This window comes from Triticum aestivum, chromosome 3A (genome assembly GCF_018294505.1).
Source record: "Triticum aestivum cultivar Chinese Spring chromosome 3A, IWGSC CS RefSeq v2.1, whole genome shotgun sequence".
NCBI classification, from domain to species: Eukaryota; Viridiplantae; Streptophyta; class Magnoliopsida; order Poales; family Poaceae; genus Triticum; species Triticum aestivum.
The window spans coordinates 747,413,381-747,437,053 of NC_057800.1; the positions used below are offsets into that span (position 1 = coordinate 747,413,381).

Genomic DNA, 23,673 nt, shown 5'->3' on the forward strand with positions numbered 1-23,673 from the left:
GAAGAGAGCAAGGTAGCTAGCAGCACCAAAATAGATGAGAGAGAAGGGAGACACACACTCTATATATGTATAGCCTGTGGAGATTTGGAGGAATAGAGAAGAGGACACATATTGTTGTTGTTTTCCTTCCTTTGCACACTTTTTATGGTGAATACTGACGTGGCTGAGAGAGGTACCCATGCTAGCTACAGTTTGCAATAAATTAGTTTGTGTACTCTAATTTACTAAAGCCCTGTTTGGTTCAGTTTTTATCGACGGATTCTGATGCCGCACAGCAGAATCTGAACCAAAGGGCGAACCCAGCAGAATCCGATTTTAGAAATCCGCTGCCAAAATCTGAACCAAAAGCGGAAGCAGCCCAGGACGTGTTTTCCAAAATCTGATTCCGTTGCAGGCCAAAATCTAAAAAAGATGTATCAGCTGGTTTGCCAAATGACCTATATCTTTTTCATATCAGATTTTCCACAGTTGTTTTTCACAGCAGATTTTTCACAGCTACTTTTAGAAATCCACAGCCGAACCAAACAGGGCCTAAGCTTGATAGCTAATTTGCCACCACATAATTAATTATCCAGGCCACCCCATATAGTTAAATGGTACTAACAATTTGGTAGGCCTACATATATTTTTTGTTTGAACTCTAGCAAGCCATAACCCACACTCTATTTTGAGACAACCACTTGTTCTCAACAGTTCCTGTGTTTTCATTTTTGATAGGAACCAAGACGTCGCGTCGTTCTCATCATCTGTTTTTCTTCTATTTCCGTATTTCCATTATATTGCGTCCCAAAGATGTCATAAAATGTGGGATATGTCAAAACGAGTTGAACTTCAATCTTGAAATGTGCATGTCATGTATACATGAAGAAAAAGTGACACCGACTCAAGAGTTTGTGTTGCATACACAACTTAGTTTTGCATTGGAAGGGACTAAAACTATATTTGACCACTCAAGTTTTAGGTAAGTTTATTTGTATCCCTATATTCTAAAATTTAAAGGCTGGGTGATCTGATTGCCAACCTAGTGAAATTTATATGGTGGTGCTTTTGCGCACAAACAAATCGGCACAACAAAAAGATAAAAAGAAACATACATTCATTACTAAAGAAAGGAGAATTTCAGCAAGTTTAGGGTCAAACTTGTGTAAGTTCAAAATCTAGGAGGCCAAACTACAACCGATAGTTAAATAGGTGTTGCTTGTGACGAATGTTTCATACACTTCTATATCAAGGTAGAAGTTTCTCTCGAACCTGAGCGAGTTGGCAACCTTGAGCAATTGACTTCCATGGATAATACTTAATACACATGACGGTGTTCTTGGTTGTGTGCATTCTCGGGTGTCGAGAGCAAATTATGAGCTCTTATTTTATTACTCGAGAGCCGCTCGTCGGTGTCAACAAATATAAGTGTTTGATTGAAGTCAGGTGGTTTGCAAGTACCACTGTTCATTTGTATTATGGTAGTTGCGGGTACTATATGTAGTCGGACATATAAGTACTCTTGTCATCTTCATATCCATCGCTTATATGAAATAGTCGCTGTGAATACGAGATGCCAACTAAATCTCTCTCGCATTAATTTTTCTTGTTTATTAATAGTTATAAAAATAATGCATGTGCATATATAACATCGATCACCTCGCATTATTTTACTTATGTTTGTCATGTTGACATATGGTTGCTATGTGTGCAGAATCTCTGCCATGATATCAACCACACTGATTGGAATAGTCAAAGCCCAAATCTGCTCATTACCAGAAGTTGGAATAACAAAATTATAATTGCAAAATCTATGGGACAAATAAACTACTTTTGTTAATTATGTTTTGATTGCTCACCATGTACACATGGTAACAAATTAAACTACAACCACCGGTAGAGGTAGGTGTATTGGGCAACGAGTTTTTTCTCCAATTTAAAATCAAGATAGAAAATGTTTGCAATCAAGTCCGATTCTACTTGGTGAATACGCATGGCCGTGTTCTTGGTTGACTGGTTGTGTGCATGGTCGGATCTAGAGAGCTCTTGTTCTATTACTCGATGGTCGATGGTCCGCGTGAACAAATAAGTGTTTATTTGAAGCAAGGTGATTTGCATGTACCAGAAATTTAGGGTCAAAGTTGTCTAATTTCAAATCTAGGAGGTAAAATTGCAACCGATAGTAAAATAGGTGTGGTGAGCGGCGGTTTTTTCATCCACTTTTATATCAAGTAGAAGTTTCTCTCGAACCTCAGCGAGTTGGCCACCTTGACAATCCATTGATTATACTTCCCATGGTTAATACACATGACTGTGTTCTTGGTTGTGTGCATTCTCGGGGGCAGAGAGCAAATTAAGACCTCCTATTTTATTACTCGAGGGCCGATTGTTGTGATAAGTTTTTAATTGAAGTCAGGTGGTTTGCAGGTACCAGTGTCCATTTCTACCATGATAGTTGCGGGGACTGTATGAGCCGGACATATACGTACTCTTCTCAGCTTCATATCCACCGATGCTATGAAATAGTCCCCATGAATATGAGATGACAACTAAATTTCTCTCGCATTAATTTTTCTCGCGTCTTAATGGTTAAAAAACTAATGCACATGCATATATAACATCTATCACCTTCCAGAATGTAATATTTCCTAATTATTCTATTTATGTTTGTCATGTACATGGTTGCTACATGTGCAAAATCTCCGCCATGTTATCAACCATACTGAATATAATATGGTTAAAGCCATAATCTGCTCATTACCAGAAGTTAGGATAAAAAAATCCCGCAAAAAAATCTAATTTTAAAATCTAGGAGACAAAAAAACTATATTTTTTGTGGAAAAAAACCTTTTCATCATGTTTTGATTGCTCATCACGCACCACATGGTAATAAATTAAAGTACAACCACCAGTTGAAGTAGGGTTGCTGGGCCATGAGGTTTTTCTTCCAATTTGAAATCGAGATAGAAAATGATGACATGCAATTGAGTCCGATTCAACTTCCTTTGTCAATACGCACGGCCGTGTTCTTGGTTGCGTGCATGCTCGGGTGCAGAGAGCTGTTCTTCTGTTACATGAGGGTTGATTATCCACGTGAACAAATAAGTGTTTATTTGAAGCCAGGTGTTTTGCAAGCAACAGTGTTCGTCCAAGCTACTATGATAGTTCCAGGGGCACTGCACATAGCCGGACATATATGTACTGCAGTGGGTACTATACATATGTACGCCAATGAGTTCTTTCATTCTTCATTGCGGTCGATGACATGAAGCAGTCACCGCGAACACGAGACAACAATTAGTTTTCTCTCTCTTCAAATTTTCTTCTGAGTTAACACTTAAACAACTAATGCACATGCACAAATTACATGATTACATCGATCACTTCCATGATGCAATATGTTACTATGCACGTCAGGTTGACAGCTACTACGCAGGACACGCTACACTAATGTCCACTCTTAGCAAAACTAGACTTATTACAACGCCAAACGTAAAAATTATTATGTGCCACATATATGTGATTGGACTAAGGGAACATGCACCTCAATTAGTTCAAGCTAGCTGAAGAATCATATATCAGGTAAACTCCAATGGGGATCATCAAATGGACAACGCCAAATGTCCGTGGACACATTCGGATGTGTCCATGGACAGCAGGCGGGGTGCCGGCCATCTAACCATAGTCATCAAATCTGGACAATGGGCTAGGCGGACTGAGAGGAAAAAGAGGTGAGTGGGATAGGTGGGTGTGGCACGAGGTGGTCCAACTAACATTGAGCTAGTTAGATGTCCAGATTCCCCCAAACCTCCCCCAGTTTGGTACCGGTGGGAGGGTTTCAGACGTTCGGACCAGTCCGGAGAAACTGATAACTTCCGTTCGATAGCTCGAAGTGTTCGGACCGTCCGGTCCGGACATTTGCGGACGATTTGATGACCCGCATTGGAGTTGCCCTCAGTAGATCCCAAATAGTATGAAGGAAGGAAGAAGAGTGAAGGCACATGGAAGTCTTGATATATGAAAAATAAGAAGATAGCTTAGGTTCAAGTTTTCTAGATATATGCTCCCATTGGTTGATATAGAGTCCATTTGTAGACTTGCGTTGTAAAATGAGTTTTACATAAATTGACAAAAAAGAAAATATAATTAAGTTGGGTCACTGTCCATGATTGTAGTGTCCACTGTTTGGTGCCTGGTACACTACGGTACCACACCGTGCTCTATCACGACTCAAAACATTAATCAATAATTGCAACATCTCACCAAGAAATTGCACCGTGCAAGCATATTGATCAGACAGATTTATCCATCCTTTTAACTCGTGATCACGTAATATTTGGCAATTGAAATATCTTACCATACTAGCATGCACACTAAAAAGTAATGGCAAATTAGGCCGTGTTCCATAGGTTATGCTCAAAGCTTAAAACAAAATCTTTTTATGGATGGAGCGAGTAATTACGAATAGGATTTTGTGCTCCCAACCCGTAGTTATTAAGCACTGAAAAGAACATATATGTGGTGTAGTACGAAAATGAGCACATGCTTCATGGCAATTCCCAGACTAAAAATGTGTCTGATGGAGACATCTTACCTAATAAAGGCACTTAATTAATTTTGTGTACGTAGCATCTGCATTAGAACAGTTACAGATGCGAGCTCTGTACTCATTGCGTGTACATTTGGATCGATGCAACTTTGTGTTGTAGAAAAACACATGCTTAATTACATGTGCATGCATACGTTTACGATGAGAGACTTCTCCGAGATTTTTCTCTTTGGACAAACATCATGAGAGGACAAAGTGTTCTTACATTTCATATAGGTAGGGAAATTGGCCTGATTTATGAGGAAAACTAGACCAAAAAAAGGTAAAGCAAACACTTAAAAAGAACTAGAGATTGATGAAAGGATTCTAGACTAGCTGAAGTAGAAGAGTAGGAATACCAGAGAACGTCGTCTAAGTTTGATATGGGAGCGCCGTGGCCCAACATCTTTAAACGAGTCTCATATTCAGCAACAGCAACCTCCATTACCTCAGGAAAGCTCATGCAGCCAGATGATCATCGACGTGTCGCTTTCCAAGGACACAAAATGGTCCTCATCCTGTGCTGTGAAAGGTACCGCCCACCCAAATGCCACAAAATTGAATTCCCATGCATGCCTATATGACCAGATGACAAGATCTCGAATTCTCCTGTTGATGACCAGATGATAAAATGGCTTGGCAACTGCCCTCCGTGCTCCTGTTGATGGTATCCTCCTCTCCTCATAAACTATATGAAGCTAGGAAGGCACATCTCGATCTCGCCGGAGCACAACATCTCTTGGAGTATACAGCTCGTGCACCAGCAAGGTTGGTCGACATACCTTTCAACTAGGGATTTAGGCGAGGCCGATACTGAAGACACCCTTAAAGTAGAGCAACATCATCATCATAAGGGTGGACTTGCCAAGTAGCCCACGTGAAACACCTCCATGCAGGAGCTGCGAACTCACCATCAGGGCATGCACATGCACTCGCACAGGGCAATCATGCCCAAATGCAAGTTAGAACGTCCATGGACAGTTAGTTGCATGCATGCGTACCGTGCTACAGTTATACATATACCATGCTTTCGTACGAATATATATAGATAAGTTCACCGCACCATGGAGGCAGGTTTCTTGTATTTCCTTGACACTTTAGACGCACTACACTGGTTGTGATTTGTACATTGAACCAAGAGAAGAGTAGTGATACTACCCTATCGTGGGTTGATAATTCTTGCAAACATGTTGTCGTTGCAACAAGTCAGAGTGCACATATGTCTCCACCAGGCTAGAGGGGAAAAACGGTTTGGCGCCATGTCGCCTCCACGGGCTTCGGCGAGGGAACTCTAGCCTGACCCATTTCCCTCCTCCCTTCTTGCCGCCGCCGGTGAAGCTCGCGCGGTCGACAGTGGTGGGGAGGGGTGCGCTCCTGGTGACGGTTGTCTCCTTCCCTGTGGCTGCTCCTTTGGAGACGCAGGTCATCTACTATTGGCGATGGGGATGGCCAACGGTGAGACCCATCTCCCACACCGGTGATTGTTAGAATAAATTCGAGGGACTCCGTCGATCATTAGAGGATCAAGTAATCACACGAGCACGACACCGAGATTTGTTAACGAGATTCATTGATATGGCTACATCCACGGGCCTGACTACGGGCGCTCCTCCCCGTGACACCATCACAATACCGCACCCGGCCACCCGGGCGCCGGCACACGCCGCCGGCTCCCCCTTGCGCGTCTGTGATATTATGTTGGCATAGGTTACATCGTGTGTCTAGCCTCGCTATATATGAGAGGCATAGGATACAAGTGTCCTACTAAGACACGACTCCATATCCTATCTAAACACAATACAACTCAGAGTCCAACTATAACCTAACTTTGTACACAATATTCGACACAACTCTAACAAACTCCACCTTGGCGAATATTCTTCACCACCCTGAATTTGTCAACGCGTCAAACTTCCATGTACATTGGACTTGAGTTTATCCCATGAGCACCGCTGCTACTCCAAAGACTCCATATGACTCCACCTGCAACTTGTAGTCCCTTTTTTTCTTGACCACAGTCAACACTCGAGCAAAATTAAGTTCCTTGTTACTCTAGTTTGTGCTCCCAAGTTCCAGAGCATCAGTCCAACGTCATCACACACTTATCATTGACCTGCGTGAAAGTGAACAACTCACATATTGGGTGTCACACATAAGAATTACCTGAACTCAACATCACCGCTTCTTTCTTGACCGCCTGTCTGAAACTTGAAGGAATTTCACCGTTGCTTTTAGTTACCTCGAGTCAAATTCATAGTTGTCTCACCACATGTATGACCACCAGAGCCCTGGCCCGTCTCCATGCCCCGTGCATACCGCACGCCTCGCCGCTATTACCGCGTCGAGCCTCTGCTGTCCTGGTCGAGTCTCAAGGGTCGCGAAACCACACCACTCAACCCCCACTGTATAGTACCATCGATCATCACCGACCAATGACGAGTTTCACGCTTCCATCAGACCACTAGGCTCCAGTCTGAACTGCATGTCACTCACTTTTTCCCACCTGCTGAATAGGCTTCGACCCCGTCGACTTATGCCGTAACCCCTCAATCCAGCTCCACCTTCAACATGACTCCATGGTGGTCGTACGTGCCACCCCGCGCCCCGTCGACTCCAAGCTCTCATGTGCACCGTCGTGGATTTGTCACGGTAAATGTCCTAGCGAAAGGACTTAGTCGTGGAGCCATCGCTACGAGTTTACTTGAAGGGGTTTAAAGCGGACACAAAGACACGAGGGTTTTATACTAGTTCGGCCCCTTCGATGAAGGTAAAAGCCTACGTCTAGTTGTGATGGAATTGATATGATCTCGATGGCTAGGGAGCAAACAAGCTTCGCCTAGGCTCGAGTTGTGGTTATCTGCCTTGAACCGCCACCGGGTCGCCCCCTTATATACACGGGTGGCGCCCGTCGGTCCATAGAGTCCTAACCGGTTCATACTCGTACTCCGGTTGCTATCTCTCTATTCCTTACCTACAATACAAGTCATACATCAGGCCGGTTTACGGCTACCTGCTCTAACCGACTACAGGCCTTGGGCCTTCATCTGTTTACGCCACTAATGAAGTTAACCCGGCCCAAGTAGGCCGGTTTACGCCTAGTGGTAATATCCCCAACATTAGGCCCCAGATTGATTTGAACTGGTTCATGTCAATCCTCCACACCACCTTGCGTCTTGGATATCTTCTGTTAATTGGCAAATCTCCATGTCGTCATTATTTTTAGTTGCTGTAAACCGGCATGACGTCATCAGTTTTGGTTATTGTAAACCGGCATGACGTCATTATGAAGTTCATAACGCCCTCTTAATGACAGCTCCTGGATTCGCGCGTTTGACCTAGCTCGGTTGCCTTATAAATAAGACCGAAGGGTCATTTCCTTTTTCTTCCCTTCGTCCCTTCTTCTTCTTCTTCCTCACGTCGCCGGCTTTGGAGCTCCGCCACCACCGTCGACCTCTGCCTCGTCTCGGGCCGCTGCATCAACCTGAACGTACCAGAGTGTTGCGGCGTCTTTCCGCATCTTCTCCGTTCCCGGTAAGTTCTCTCTCCTTCTTAACCTAGATCTGTTCTTAGAGTTCCATGTTCTTGCTATGTTCATTGCGCGTTCAGGGCTGTTCTCTGACCTTGAATGCATCTGTGAACTCTTGCTGTGCTTAATAGCGATCCCTTTAGTATCCACTTGCTATTTCTCATCCAAGCTCATAAACCTCCCGCACATATCTGCTCAATGGTTCACTTCTGTTTCCGCCTTAGTCTTTGAAATATTTCCTGTTTTTATGAGCTTGCTGTAGATCCGCTGCTGTAACATAATTTTGTGAAACTTGTTTCTGCATAACTAGTTATCCATAGTTTCAATTGCTTCCGATGCTTAGGCCAGGCGGTTTAACTTCACCATAGAGAGAAAAAATTGCTAAACCGGTATATATGTCATTAGTCCCCTGGTTGAACCGCCATTATCCATCTGATGCTGCGTTGTAAAAGACCGGTTTATGGGTACTGCCCCCGGTTTACCGTAATTAGATCAACACCTTTTTATCCGGCATGTCCTTGAACCGGATCACTTATTTCTTGTAGATCTCATCATGGCCAAACAAGTGTACGAGTGCAACTGGGTTCCCTCCCGTGTCACGGAATCACAGCTGAACGATCTAGTCCTGATCGGCGCTTTGGATAGCAAAGATACGATTCACTGGAGGGTTCCTGGAGATGAATGTCCTCCTACGCCCCAGGAAGGAGAGGTCGTGGTTTTCGCAGATCATATGGCCCGGGGCTTCAAACCGCCCGGCTCTAAATTTTACCGGGATGTGTTAGCCAACTTTCAACTCCGTCCACAGGATATTGGCCCCAACTCCGTCACCAATCTATGTCACTTTCAAGTACTTTCTGAGGCATACCTTCAAGAGGAGCCTTCAGTCGAGTTATTTAGAGATCTTTTTCATCTGAACCGCCGTACTGAATTCACTGACGGCCCTAATACCGAACTGGGCGGTATGGCCATTCAGAAAAGGAAAGAAATCACCTATCCTCACGTCAAACTCCATACTCTCCCCAAGGAATGGAACGCAACTTGGTTTTATTGCAAGGATACATCTCCTAACAATGAAAATCCCTTGCCTGGCTTCCGTCCAGAACGGCTCAGCAACACTCACCCTTTTCCACAAAGGATAAGCGCCAAGGAGAGAATTAAATATGCTCCTCAACTGTCCAAGCTCCGGGCCTTCATGGCCAATGGTTTAACAGGAATAGACCTTGCACGCTGCTGGATATCATGGAGCATTTTGCCTCTAAGCCGGCGCCCAAATTTGATGTGTGAGTATACTGATAGTGTCGATGACCCATTCCGACACACTAAAATCCAACTCCCTGATGACGAAGTCACAGAATCTGTGAAAAAGATGCTGAATGAACCGGAGCACCTCTGTGCTCAAACCGGTCTGCTTCCTTACTGCACCACCAACAAACCGCCAGCGGTAATATTTTAATTGCTCTATTGTTGAACCGGTTTACTATTTTATACGTTCAACGTTTAATTACTGCTGATCCAGGGTGATAATCCGTTTTGGAGTAAGAAACTTCCTCAAGACAAAACGGAGAAGGCAGGACGGCCAACCCGGCCCAAGACCAAGGTTATCAAGAAACCAGCTCATAAGAGAAAAACCACCGCTTCATCTGACCCAGCCATTGATGATGATGTGGGTAATCCGGATCTTGAGGTAGAACTTGATTCACTTGGCTTGCTTTTTACACGCCTTATTGATGATAATGCTTGCCAGGATGACGCCGAAGCCAGCAATGCGGGTTTCGTTGAGGTAACCATTCCCTCTTCCGATTCAGAAATCCTGCCTTTGCCAAAATTTCGCCGGGCAAACCGGAAAATTAAATTTTCTCATCCTCTTGCTTATCTGGATTCCCAATTTCTTATGAAGACCCAGCAACACGAAGCTCGCCGCACAACCCGGCACAGTGGCCAGGTAGTTACCTCTGCCGGTTTACCAAACAGTCCGGTTCGAAAACGCCGCTCCGAGGTCTCCGACCTTTTTATTGATTTAAATCGTAAAGCGGGTTTCTTCCGTCAACCTCTTAATCCATCTGACTCCGATTATCAGGTCACTTCTCATTCATCATCTGGTGAATCGTCGGCCACCCAGCTACCACCTTTGAAAACAGTTGCTGGGTAAGTTAAACCGAACATATGCTTCCAGTATACTGCGCAATGGCTTCCACTTTTCCTTGATTTTTATTTTTCTTTCAGGGCTAAACCGAAAACAAAGCAAGAAGGCCCGCCTGGATAGAGCGGCTGAAGAAAATGTGGCCCCAGAACATGACCAAGCACCGGATCATGAAGTTTTTACTTGTGAAGATATCCCCAATGATCCTCCTCTGCAAGACGACGTTATCCCTGAAGAAGGTCTTATTCATACTCCAGCCTCTGCTGATCCGCCTGCCAGCTCTGTTCAGATTGAGAAATCCCAAACTCCTGCTGACGAACCGGCCGCGCCAACCCAAACCGGCGAATCAAAAGATGACGATGTTGTGATTACCGGCGTAGGCCGCTCTGAACCCGGGAATCCTGCCACCCTTACCAGGCATACCATCAAAGAGGATTCTTCCCCTTTGAACAAAGGAAAATGGGATGTTGAATTAGAAACATACGCCGCTCTGAATGCTCAAGATCTTCACTCTGGCTATCTAAACCGGCTTTACACTAGCCGTGACTGTGAAGCTGGCCTGGTCAAAATGATGAGGGATAAATTTGAGGTAAATTCCCTTTTTTTGCCATTGCATTCCTCCTTGTAGCCCCCAAGGGCCGGTTTGTGACCTTGGTCAAACCGGGACTTGACCCTGAACATTTTTTTTGAAATCCGTCGGCATAACCCTCGAGGGCCGGTCTAACTTAGCATAAGTAAACCGGGGCTCAAAAATAAAAAGCTGTCCTTAGAACATAATTTGATCAAATAGCCATTAGCCCCCAAGTGCCAAGTTGAATACTTGTATTGAACTTGGGACTTTGTAAGCTAGCAATATACAAAAAATTGAAGGTGCATTAGCCCCCAAGTATCAGGCATATAACTTTGTTATGTGGTTGATACTTCCATTTCTTGGATCGTCTGTGCAAAGCTTAAAATGCCATCTGTATGCAGGCTGAGGTGAAAATCAAAGAGGACCAGATTGCCGATTTGCAGGAGGCCCTAAAGACCCAACAGGCTGAAACAGATAAAGCAAAGCAAGAATTGACCAGCGCTTTGAGCACTGCTGAACGGCTGAAAGAAGGCTTCAAGAAAGAGCGGGCTGACTGGGCCACTGAGAAGGCCGGTTTAACCAAAAGAGCAGAAAACGCTGAAGCGGCCCTTAAACCGGTGGTGGATGAACTGACGGCCGTACAGCGGCAAATACACTCTATGACTGCTGCAATCTTTGGTAAGCTCCTTATAACTTCTGTGATAAATTTGAATCTGCTGTATTGTAAATCCGGTTTGAGACCATTCCAATTTTGTTTGTAGGCACACGTATTGGGCACTTAGGAAATGATGTGCGGAAGAAATTGAAAGCTGCCTACACCTTGGTGGAACAATTGTATACCGGAGCCCAACGGATCATCACCACAGCTTCTCACAACAACCCGACGCCCTCTTTAATCCAGGACACTCTTAGCAAGCTGTCAATGCTTCCAGCCCGGATTGAGGAGCTGAAAAAATCCGCTGCCCGAACCGGAGCCATCAATGCCTTAATCCGGGCAAAGGCATGGGTGCCCGACTTTGATCCTGTGGAAGCAGCTCAAGGCTATCCCAGTCTGAAAGAAGATGGCTCTGAATTCAACGAAGAGGATTTAAGGGCCATAAACCGTGCAGTGCGCCCGCTGGCTTGCCAGCTAGCTGAAGAGGCAGATTTGACGCATTATCAAGCGGAATATAATAATCAAAACAAGCGAGTGCCAGCCCCAACTGTTGAAGCGGAGAATCTGATTCCTCCAACCCGTAAGCACACTTACGCCCCTGATATTGAACCGTATTCCCTGATCCATGAAGAGGCTGTTTTCCAAGCTTTAATGGGAATCGACTGGACCACTGTTGATTTCCAGCCAATGGGTAGAGACGAGGAAGCTGAAGCGGCGGAGGATGAGGAGCAGGCTTGAACCGGAAGCCAGTTTGAAGAGCTATTTGCAACATCCTTCCACAAAACAATGATTTTGTTTGAGCACCATGCTGCCTTGTAATAGGATAGTTAAAACTTCTGCCTGGAATATGCCTTCGTGCATAAGTACTAAAGCTTTTGCTTGAAAAAACTTTAATTCATATTTCCTGCAATCAGAAAAATTTAAACTTCGGTGGCGGTTATACCGTCAGCCGGATTATGATTTTGATATGTGTATCAGTAATATAACAAATAAATGATACATAAATACCTTCCATGCTTGAGCATAAAGCTGGCTTTAGCCAAGCCTGAAGCGGTGGTTTTATAAACCATTACCGTCAAAAAGGGAGAAAGTAGCTCCCGTACAAACCGTACTGACTTAATACGAGCCCCCTGGTTACTCCATGATGTTAACAGGGAAAAGGTAAACCAGGCAGACTCCTCCGGATTAGAAGGGGGATCAAAAATCATTGGCTGAACCGGAAAAAATATGCTTGTTGACATAAAGAAATCCAACAAAAGCAAAGAACGAACAAACCATGAAAATAACATGGAAGCAAAAGTAATGATAAAAATCATTTGCAAAAATATGCTATACTGAGCTGTTCAGATGGTATTACCATGGTCGGACAGGATCAAGGCCCCCAATAGGAGTGACAATGATTCAAGTCAGCCAGGTCCCCAAATGACTCGTGGCATATATGCCAGATCAAGAGGCGTGGCAATGGTTCGGGCCCGACCATGCCCCCAAGTGATTTTGTGGCCTTAGGCCGACCAAGAGGCGTGACTGGTTCAGACTTGACCAAGTCCCCAAATGATCTGGTGGCTGTCGCCTATCAAAGGGTGTTCGTTGGTTCGGACACGACCAAGGCCCCCAGTGATATATAAAAAACAAATGTCAAGGGGTAAACTGGAGGCCGCTTTAAACAGAACCACTCCGTGTAACCTCGCATGATGAGAAAGATAGAGACCCCGCTTTAGCTGAGGCTCTGGTTTGATATATCAAAGATAATATATACATTGTCATGATATGTACATAGATAGAGCCGATGGCTCAAGTATAGTAAGGCCGAAGATGAGCTATATTCCACGGCCTGTTGGTTTCCTCTTCTGATGTACGTGAGTCTTGATGTCCTCGAATATCAATCAGATAGTACGACCCGTTGTGCAAATTTTTGCTGACCACGAAAGGCCCCTCCCAAGGTGGGGATAACTTGTGCATATCCGTTCGATCTTGGATGAGTCGAAGTACCAAATCTCCTTCTTGAAAAGTTCTGGTTCTAACCCGGCGACTGTGATAGCGACGAAGATCTTGCTGGTAAATCGCCGAACGGGCAGCCGCTATATCACACTCCTCGTCCAATAGGTCCAAAGCATCTTGCCGTGCTGTCTCATTGTCTGTTTCAACATAAGCCGCCACACGAGGTGAATCGTGCCGGATGTCACTAGGGAGAACTGCCTCTGCTCCATAGACCATGAAAAATGGCGTGTATCCTGTGGACCGGTTTGGCGTAGTATTGATACTCCATAATATGGATGGTAGCTCTTCAACCCAACATCCTGGTGTTCTTTGCAATGGGACCAAAAGCCGGGGTTTGATGCCTCGTAAGATTTCCTGATTAGCTCGTTCTGCCTGTCCATTGGACTGGGGGTGTGCCACTGATGATACATCAAGTCGGATGTGCTCACGTTCACAGAACTCCTTCATAGCGCCTTTGGATAAATTGGTACCATTGTCAGTAATGATACTGTGTGGAAAACCAAACCGGAAAATCACCTTCTTGATGAACTGCACCGCTGTTGCTGCATCACACTTGCTGACAGGCTCCACTTCAACCCACTTGGTAAATTTGTCAACTGCCACCAAAAGGTGGGTTTTCTTATCCTTGGATCTTTTAAAAGGCCCAACCATATCCAGCCCCCAAGTTGCAAACGGCCATGTTATTGGGATCATCCTCAATTCTTGAGCCGGCACATGAGCACGCCTTGAAATTTTCTGACATCCATCACACCGTTTAACCAAGTCCTCTACATCAGCATGCGCTGTCAACCAGTAGAACCCGTGACGAAACGCCTTTGCCACCAGAGACTTTGAACCGGCGTGGTGTCCACAATCCCCTTCATGGATTTCTCTTAAGATTTCACAGCCTTCCTCAGGAGAAACACAACGTTGAAACGCCCCTGATATACTGCAATGATGTAATTCGCCATTGACAATCGTCATAGACTTGGATCGCCGGACTATCTGCCTGGCCAGAATCTCATCCTCTGGTAACTCTCCCCGGTTCATGTACGCAAGATAAGGAACTGTCCAATCCGGAATAACATGCAGGGCTGCCACCAACTGAGCCTCCGGATCAGGGATAGCCAAATCCATCTCACCTGGGAGCTTGACCGACGGGTTGTGCAACACGTCCAAAAAGACGTTAGGCAGGACCGGTTTACGCTGAGAGCCCAACCGGCTTAAAGCATCCGCCGCTTCATTCTTCCGATGGTCCACATGATCCACTTGATAACCCTTGAAACAACCTGCAATGTTATCCACTTCCCGACGATATGCAGCCATGAGCGGGTCCTTAGAATCCCAAGTGCCAGACACTTGTTGAGCCACTAGGTCCGAGTCACCAAAGCACTTAACCCGGCTTAAATTCATCTCTTTAGCCATCCGGAGACCATGGAGTAAGGCTTCGTACTCAGCTGCATTATTAGTACAAGGGAACATCAAGCGGAGAACAGAACAAAACTTATCACCTCGTGGGGAAGTTAATACGACTCCAGCCCCCGAGCCTTCCAATTGCCTGGATCCGTCAAAATGAATAGTCCAATATGTGTGATCCGGCTTCTCCTCTGGTGCTTGTAACTCCGTCCAATCATTGATGAAATCAACAAGTGCTTGAGACTTCATTGCCGTCCGAGGCACGTACTTCAGTCCGTGTGGCCCAAGCTCTATAGCCCACTTGGCGATCCGGCCAGACGCCTCCCGATTCTGTATAATATCACCCAAGGAAGCTGAACTGACCACTGTGATGGGGTGCCCTCGAAAATACTGCTTCAACTTCCGACTGGCCATAAAAACACCATAGACCAGCTTCTGCCAATGCGGATACCTTTGCTTGGATTCAATAAGCACCTCGCTAATATAATAAACCGGCCGCTGAACCGGATATTCCTTGCCTGCCTCTTTGCGTTCCACCATAATAGCCACGCTAACTGCCCGAGCATTGGCCGCTACATATAATAATAGTGGCTCCTTGTCGACCGGAGCTGCAAGAACAGGCGGATTGGCTAACTGCCGCTTCAGGTCCTCAAATGCCTCATCAGCAGCTGGACTCCAAACGAAATTGTCTGTCTTCCTCAGCATTTGGTACAAAGGGATAGCCTTCTCCCCGAGGCGGCTGATAAACCGGCTCAGCGTAGTGATTCGGCCCGCCAAACGCTGAACATCGTTGATACACTTCGGTTTAGCTAGGGATGTAATAGCCGTAATCTTTTCCGGATTAGCCTCAATTCCTCTGTTAGACACTAGGAAACCCAGTAATTTGCCTGCTGGAACATCAAAAACACACTTGGCTGGTGTCTCCTTCGTCCCGTGCTTTGGGCAAGGCTGATTCAACAAATAATTCAAACGGCTTGCGTTAGGATTGGGGGTCCCATTACGATCTGCCGCTTTACCTCTGCGCCGCTGCCCCCTGTCCTGTGCATTAGCGTTGGCCACAAAATCCATGCTACCCTCCGCCTTGCGTTTGCCTCCGTTTCCATAACCCGCTGGTTTGTACTGCTGCTGTTTAGAGTTGCTATTCTTCCTTCCCTTCCCTGTTTCATCATCATCAGGTTCGGGATCTTTGGTACTGTCCGAATTGGCATACTTTACTAAAGCAGCCATGAGGGTTCCTATGTCATTACAGAACCGCTTCATGCGTCCAAATTTCAATTTTAGAGGCTCAAACCGGCAGTTGCCTTCCAGAGTTAAGATCGCAGAGTCAGCATTAATCCTGTCAGATGAGTGCAAAATTTCCGAAACGCGGCGCACCCAACGGGTCGTTGATTCTCCTTCCTCCTGGACACAAGCCGCCAGGTCTACTATGGACTTGGGCTGCTTACATGTATCCTTAAAATTCTGTATAAACCGGGCCCGCAACTGGGCCCATGAGCTGATAGAATTGGGTGGCAGGCTCTTTAACCAAGTACGAGCCGTGCCCTCAAGCATCATGGTGAAGTATTTTGCACATGCGGCCTCATCCACGTCCAGCATCTCCATGGCCATCTCATAACTCTCTACCCATGCTTCAGGGGGTAAATCAGCGGTGTAATTCGGCACCTTGCGTGGACCCTTGAAATCTTTGGGCAGGCTCACATTACGTAAAGCTGGGATTAAGCAAGGCACTCCCAAAGCGGATGTGATCCCTGGTCCGGCAAAGGTTGTAGAACGAACCGGTGTAAGTTGGCCCGTATTATCCTGTGCTGCTAACTCGGCCTCCCTTTGTGCCCGGGCCTGGTCCACCACATCCTGAGCATCTCCAACACCACCTGCCGGGTCATTACCACGGGCCGCTTCACGGCCTCGTGCACTACTTGATATGGCCGGTTCCTCTATGCGCCTGCTATAGCTCCGGCTCGGACGGGGCGTAGAATGAATCCGATCACGACTGTATGAGTATGCCTCCTGCTGAATCAGCGCAGTCCAGAGAAGCTCTTTAACCCGGCGTGTCTCTATCGCTTGCGGAGAATCCCCTTCGACTTGGATGGCCTCTAACCGTGCAGCGGCCGCAACAAGATTGTCCATAGGATTAGAATAATGACCTGGGGGCGTCTGGACCGGCGGAAAATTCATAATGTTCTGCTGAGGGGGTTCCATCAGGCGAGGTTGGACCGGCTCCCCTGGTCCTGGTGCCTGAATCCGGTTTGTCTCCGGGTACTGCGGTGGATTACTAGGCCCAGCCCCTGGAGTGTGAAAGAGATTTCGGGGGTCAAACCCTAACGGCAGGCGCGATCTGTGCTTCCGCTTCAAAACCTCCTGTGATGCGTTCTGGTCAAGCATGAGTTTATAGGCCTGGGCGTCCAAAGCGGCCCGTTCTGCAGTCATTCTGTCTTTTTCTGCTGCCAGATCCGCTTTGGCTTGCACGATCTGCTCTTTCACCTTCGCGATTTCTGCATTATGGGCCTCCTGATCTGCCGGATTATCCTCTGCCATAAGCGCGGCTAGTGCATCAAACAGATCAGATAGAACCTGAACCGGCGGGCGCACAAGGCCTCCTGCCCCTGCTGCGGCTGCCGCTGCTAATCCGGAGAGCATTGCTGCGGCGGTCGAAGAGTGATTTGCCGCCTGTGTACCGGCCATGAATATTTCAACCCGGTTGACCTGGCCCGGGGGGTCCGGAATACTGTCGCCATCGGAACAGCCCCTAATCCGGTCGTCTTGCAACTTGTATAGCGATTCGGTCCCTCTGGTCGAGGACTCGTCATCAGAATAGACGACGATCTCATTACCGTGTTCTGACTCGTCCTCACGCTCACCTTCGTGGACGACTCCAACGAAGACACGCTTCACAGCCGGTTTATCCCGGGTAGATCTCGCACACTGAGCCGTCTCGATGAGGTTGGTGCAGATGTCCGGCTCAGGCCCAGGCTCACCGATTTTGCCAATGAAAATGTGTATGCCACCAAAGGGGACCCGGTACCCGTACTCGATTGAATCGGCCTCGGGACCCCATCCTGCGTCGTCGATGTAGATCCTGCCCCGACGACTCTTGGTCATCCGGCCCACAACATAGCCTTCGAGTCCCTTGAGCTTGCCCTCCAAGATCGTCAAACCATCGTGCGATAGCCCCACGGTGGGCGCCAACTGTCGTGGATTTGTCACGGCAGATGTCCTAGCGAAAGGACTTAGTCGTGGAGCCATCGCTACGAGTTTACTTGAAGGGGTTTAAAGCGGACACAAAGACACGAGGGTTTTATACTAGTTCAGCCCCTTCGATGAAGGTAAAAGCCTACGTCTAGTTGTGATGGAATTGATATGATCTCGATGGCTAGGGAGCAAACAAGCTTCGCCTAGGCTCGAGTTGTGGTTATCTGCCTTGAACCGCCACCGGGTCGCCCCCTTATATACACGGGTGGCGCCCGTCGGTCCATAGAGTCCTAACCGGTTCATACTCGTACTCCGGTTGCTATCTCTCTATTCATTACCTACAATACAAGTCATACATCAGGCCGGTTTACGGCTACCTGCTCTAACCGACTACAGGCCTTGGGCCTTCATCTGTTTACGCCACTAATGAAGTTAACCCGGCCCAAGTAGGCCGGTTTACGCCTAGTGGTAATATCCCCAACATGCACCGTCTTGAATCAACCCCGCGTCATAGTCTTGTCGAAGCCATACAAGCCCTCGGGGCCTGCGCCACGTGTTTCCACGCTCAGAAGTCGGTCACCATCAGCATCACGCTCCTACGTCATCTTCGCCGTTCCCACCACCGTCTTCTGTACCAACCGACTTGCGTCGGTCCCGTCAGACTGACCCAGGCTCCCAAATCATTCTGCGAATTCCCATCCATCACATGATAATTCTATCACAGCTGACATGACTTCCTGCAACGCCTTCAAGCATCCCTGTAGTGCCAACAAATCTTTCATCCTTATCTGCCATAACCCAAGGTTTTCAGTTTCGTGAACTTGTCCACCTCAAACTTGATACCCGTTGGCGCCATGGTCCTTTGTATGACCGACCCTATGAAAGAAAATATCTAAGCTTTCCACACAATGCCCCAAGTACACGAACCGAATCTCCACGTACTAATAGCAAAACAAACCAAAGAATCACTCTTGGCCTTCACGTGGTGTAGCTCCCGTGGCTCAACTCCAATGCTAGCTTTGCCTAGCTAAAGCCCTTGCCTTCCCGATGGATGAACACAATCAGCGATGAATTCTTTTCTACAGATCTGATCTGTTTTGCCTCGTGCCTTTGTCTCCCTCGCTGGCTGCTATTAACGAGCCACAGATACAAGGAGAACACGGCTTCTCCGGGGACTCGGTCCCCTTTTTTTTGTTGTACAAAACAAATCTCAAGTTTGACCGCTCTTTCCTGTTGTACGCAACCGAATCCAGTGCATGATCTGCCGCTTGTTCCACTCGCCGCCTGCAGCCTTGCGGCTTCCGCTAGTTGGGTCGCTGCTCACGCACACGCCTTTGGGCGTAGCCAGCACCCCTGATCGATCGATCGACCTGCTGCCCTGCTTGCGCGCGACGCGCTGCCGCCGCCGATTGCATCACACTGAGTCCACGCCTGAATTGATTAAGCGATCTCACCAAGAACTCGTCCGATCCACCGAATCGACCAAACAACCGGCTGCTCAAAAGCCCGCAACTTGCCGCCGCCAAGACATCCAACCACGTGACTGCTTCTTCATCCTCTAGATCCACACAATGCGACCTCCGAACAACCTACCTCATGATACCACTTGTTAGAATAAATCCGAGGCACTCCATCGATTATTCAAGGACCAAGCAATCACACGAACACGACACCGAAGTTTGTTAACGAGGTTTACCGATATGGCTACATCCCGGGGCCTGACAACGGGCGCTCCTCCCCGTGACACCTTCACAATACCGCACCCGGCCATCCGGGCACCGGCACACGCCGCCGGCTCCCCCTTGCGCGCCTGTGCTATTATGTTGGCATATGTTACATCGTGTGTCTAGCCCCGCTATATATGTGAGGCCTAGGATACAAGTGTCCTACTAGGACACGACTCCATATCCTATTTAAACACAATACAACTCAGAGTCCAACTATAACCTAACTTTGTACACAATATTCGACACAACTCTAACAGTGATGGGCTTCATCTCACGAGTGTGCCTACGCTCGGTCGTCGGGTGTCGTTGTCCTACCTCGACCATTAAAGAGTTGTTGCAGGGCCGGTCAGGTGGCACCGCGCGTCGCTAGTCCACGTCCATCCATGTCGAGCCGGGTTCTTGTGGAAAGGTTGGGGAAGCCTTTGCTTGTCCTCTGGTGGGTGGTGGCCATGAGTTCTTGCGATGTTGAGGAATTTGGTCTTGGATGCTAGAGCGATGTCCGCACTAGTTTTTGGCAAACCTCCTACCAAACGACACATGCCTGCCATGACAGGTGATTCGGGTGAGCGCACTCCAGGAAGTACTCAGATAGGTAACAGACATGTAGGGAACACTTGGGAGCAAGGTGCACACGGGGACTGAGAGTGACCAGTTATAGCTCTCCCAAGGTGTTACCTGATGCCATGTCCCAATGGAGAGGCTCACCGATTTGGCATGCTCCAGGTTCCAGTCGGCTTGCCGCCATGTCCTAGCTGGTAGGTTCTACCGACTACTGCTATGCCCAGTCGGTAGGCTGTATATATGTCTTAGTCGATAGGGAGGCCACCATGTTCCTCCCGGCATACTGTTATACCTATTCCGCATGTCGTCATGCTTAGCACCGTGTCATACCACAATTAGCCTTACCAGTCGGGTGTGCTAACGGCTCAAGAAAGACTCGGGGAACAGCATACGAAGAGCTGCACCAGTGCGCCCTGAAGATGGCCTCAAAAGAAGAAGTGCTCGCCTAAAACGAAAACTTCCATTGAAAGCGCCAATTGTCAGCTCGTGGCCCATGTCTCGCTCTTAGTCACAGCCGCAATCGTGATTAGAGATCGGACGGTGATCAGATCGTTCGCATCTATTGGGAAAATATGGTGTGCTCGCCAGATATGCACAGATCACCGCACGATGACATCATGGGGCCGATAAAGTGCAAGCTCAACATCGGATATGTCTTTTGTCTTGAAGCTTGCTTCGGGATTTGTTCACCCGCCGACTGAGAGAGCAATAGTGCACGCCATGTTGATACAAACATGTGCCCCTAGGTGCAATGTGGATAAGGTAGAACCTGGCTTCATGAGATCCGTAGTATGTCAGATTCCTGCTATGTCATGTATGCGAGTATGCCGAACACCATAATTTGGGAGACATGGAGATGCCATTTGTTGAGTGTCCTAGAGCATTGACTCTTGCAGCTATGTTGATCTTCTCGCTTCAGCTTTTGCCGAGTTCAGAGGTTGATCTGGGTTCCGACATGCTGGTTCTCTTATGAATGTCATTTGTCCACACAAATGTTATACGCTGTGAAATGCACATGATGACACTGGCACACGATTCAAACTGCACAACTGTGTGTAGACCTCACTGCACACGGGCACGATCAACTCAACTTAGTCATGCTTGCAATGTGACACTCATCGCACACAAATTCCCAATTTTATGTGGTGGGACACACTCATCAACAACAAATTTGTCATGACGGTTAGGAAAACTGTGTACTATGGACCAATTCAACAGTGTGCGGTGAGGTGATTTGTACTAGTATCTCATCATCCGCTCCATGTGTGTGTGCAAGTCAATTCAGATTCCAGAACCCTGATAACAGTATTCTCTCAGTTTTGAAGAATTTAAATATTATATCTCTCAAACAATCTAACGCATATTTTCATCTGTGTGTTTTATTCTGTCTTGTGTAACCTTAAAACTAACCCATGTGTACATGTTACCATGAAATGATCGCCCGGCGCTCATGGTCTTTGAAGTACCTGCAAACCCTTTTCGGTGCTATCTTCTCCGAGGTGCAGATTTGCGACATAAATCATGGCCGCCATCGTCTTCTTGTCTACACCGACGACTTCTCGGCCACTGCTTCTACAAGATACTGGGTGGCACGCTGCCGATGGATACAAGAGGAAGAAGGCTTCGGCCCCCAAGGATTTGGGTATATTTTTATTTTTATTTTCCTTATGGGTATATTTGTAAGGAAATGTGATACTTAATATATGGTCTTTGGCCTTTCTGCAAAAAACAAAAAACACATGTCCGCATGTTACCATGAAATGTTTTTGGGCTTAGTAGTTACCATGTAATAACAATTGAGCTCACTTTGTTTGACTTACACAATATTGTGAGAATGTAAAATAAAATCATGATCGCAAAATAAATGTTCAATAAAATAAGTTATTATAATACATTGATTATGGTAATTATAAGATCTGAGACCACGTCTTCGACGCTTAAGGCACCCACTTTCCTAGGCCTTCGTACCCTCTTTCGTAGGTGTAGGATTATTGGTCTCCGACAGCCAGCTACATTAGCTCAGTGGCTTCCATGCTTTTTTTGTCTGGCTTGCACAGACATTTGTTTTCTGCCGGTAGGTTGCTGGTTTTAAAACTCTGACCACAGTTATTTTATTAATTTCAAATTTTCATGTATTATAATTTTTTTCTATTTTTTTATTTAAAAAATATGAATTTAAAATGTTCCTGAATTTGGAAAAAGTTCATAAATTTGAAAAAAAAGATTCGATATTAGTGTGAGTTAAGAATCAAAAGAGATAAATAGGAAAAACAAAATATAAAAAACGATCGGAAGCTTGTAGAAGCTTCACGAAACCGGTTAAAGCATAAAACATGGTTGAAACTAGCTTCTACATGGGCCGGCTTATTTACCAGACGTGCCTAGGGGATGGTGTGTGTTCGAAATGAGCAGTAATCGCACCGTGACTATTTCTCGCTTTAAGGGAGGCGGAAGAAGTAGTATCGCTGAAGGTTCTAACCATTTGGGCTGGCCCATTCGGTCTCGCATTATAGTAAAAAGAGATAACGAAATGAGAGTATCAGGTATGGATCCGTGGCCTCCACTGCAGAGAGATGACGGCGCTGCTAGCCACTCCGCTACGTCCCTTTCATTGTAAATACAAGGGGCGCGACCTGCTTCATGCCATTTGAGCCAGGGTTTTTTTTTGCTTTCTTTTCTTTCATTTCTTTTCTTTTTTTCTTCTTCGTTTATCATTCTTTCTTGCATTTTTTCTTTTTCTTAAGTTTTTTCGTTTCACTCTACATTTTGTATACCTCAAAACTATTTTAATATAAATGATCAACATTTTCTGTATACATGTTCAACATTGTTCGACACTTATTCAACATTTTTCAAATGCTTGATCAACATTTCAATATTTATTTCAACTTTTTTTAAGTACATGTTGAACATTTATATATACATGATCAACATTTTTTGAAATACATGTTCAACAATTATTTCAAATACTTGTTCTAATTTTTTCGAATACTTGTTCAACATTATTATATAAATGTTTATCATTTTTTTGAATTCTTGTTCAACATTTGTTCAAATACTTGTTCAACCTTTTTTCAAATGTTTTTTAAAAAGTGTTTTAGTAAAAATATACTTATAATATTTTAAGGTATAAATAAAAGTAAAAACGAAAATAAAATTATGAAAAAAAAGAAACAGAAAAAAGGCTGGTGTTTCCTGAACGCGCGGGCCGGCTCAACTGGCGTTTCCTTCAGCGAGGGTCGCTCCTGTCTCCCTTAATTAAATGTTTAAATGTTCTGTATCATGTAAACCATGAAGCACTGCGTCATGTTTTATAATAAATTAGAAACAAAATTAAATATTGA

The 23,673-nt window shown here is 46.0% G+C and overlaps 1 pseudogene; it reads right to left on the bottom strand.

The window, feature by feature from the left end:
* LOC123057365 (uncharacterized) overlaps positions 1 to 5,994 on the bottom strand; it is an 8,113-nt pseudogene extending 2,119 nt beyond the window's left edge.
* Between the last annotated feature and the right edge of the window lie 17,679 nt (positions 5,995 to 23,673).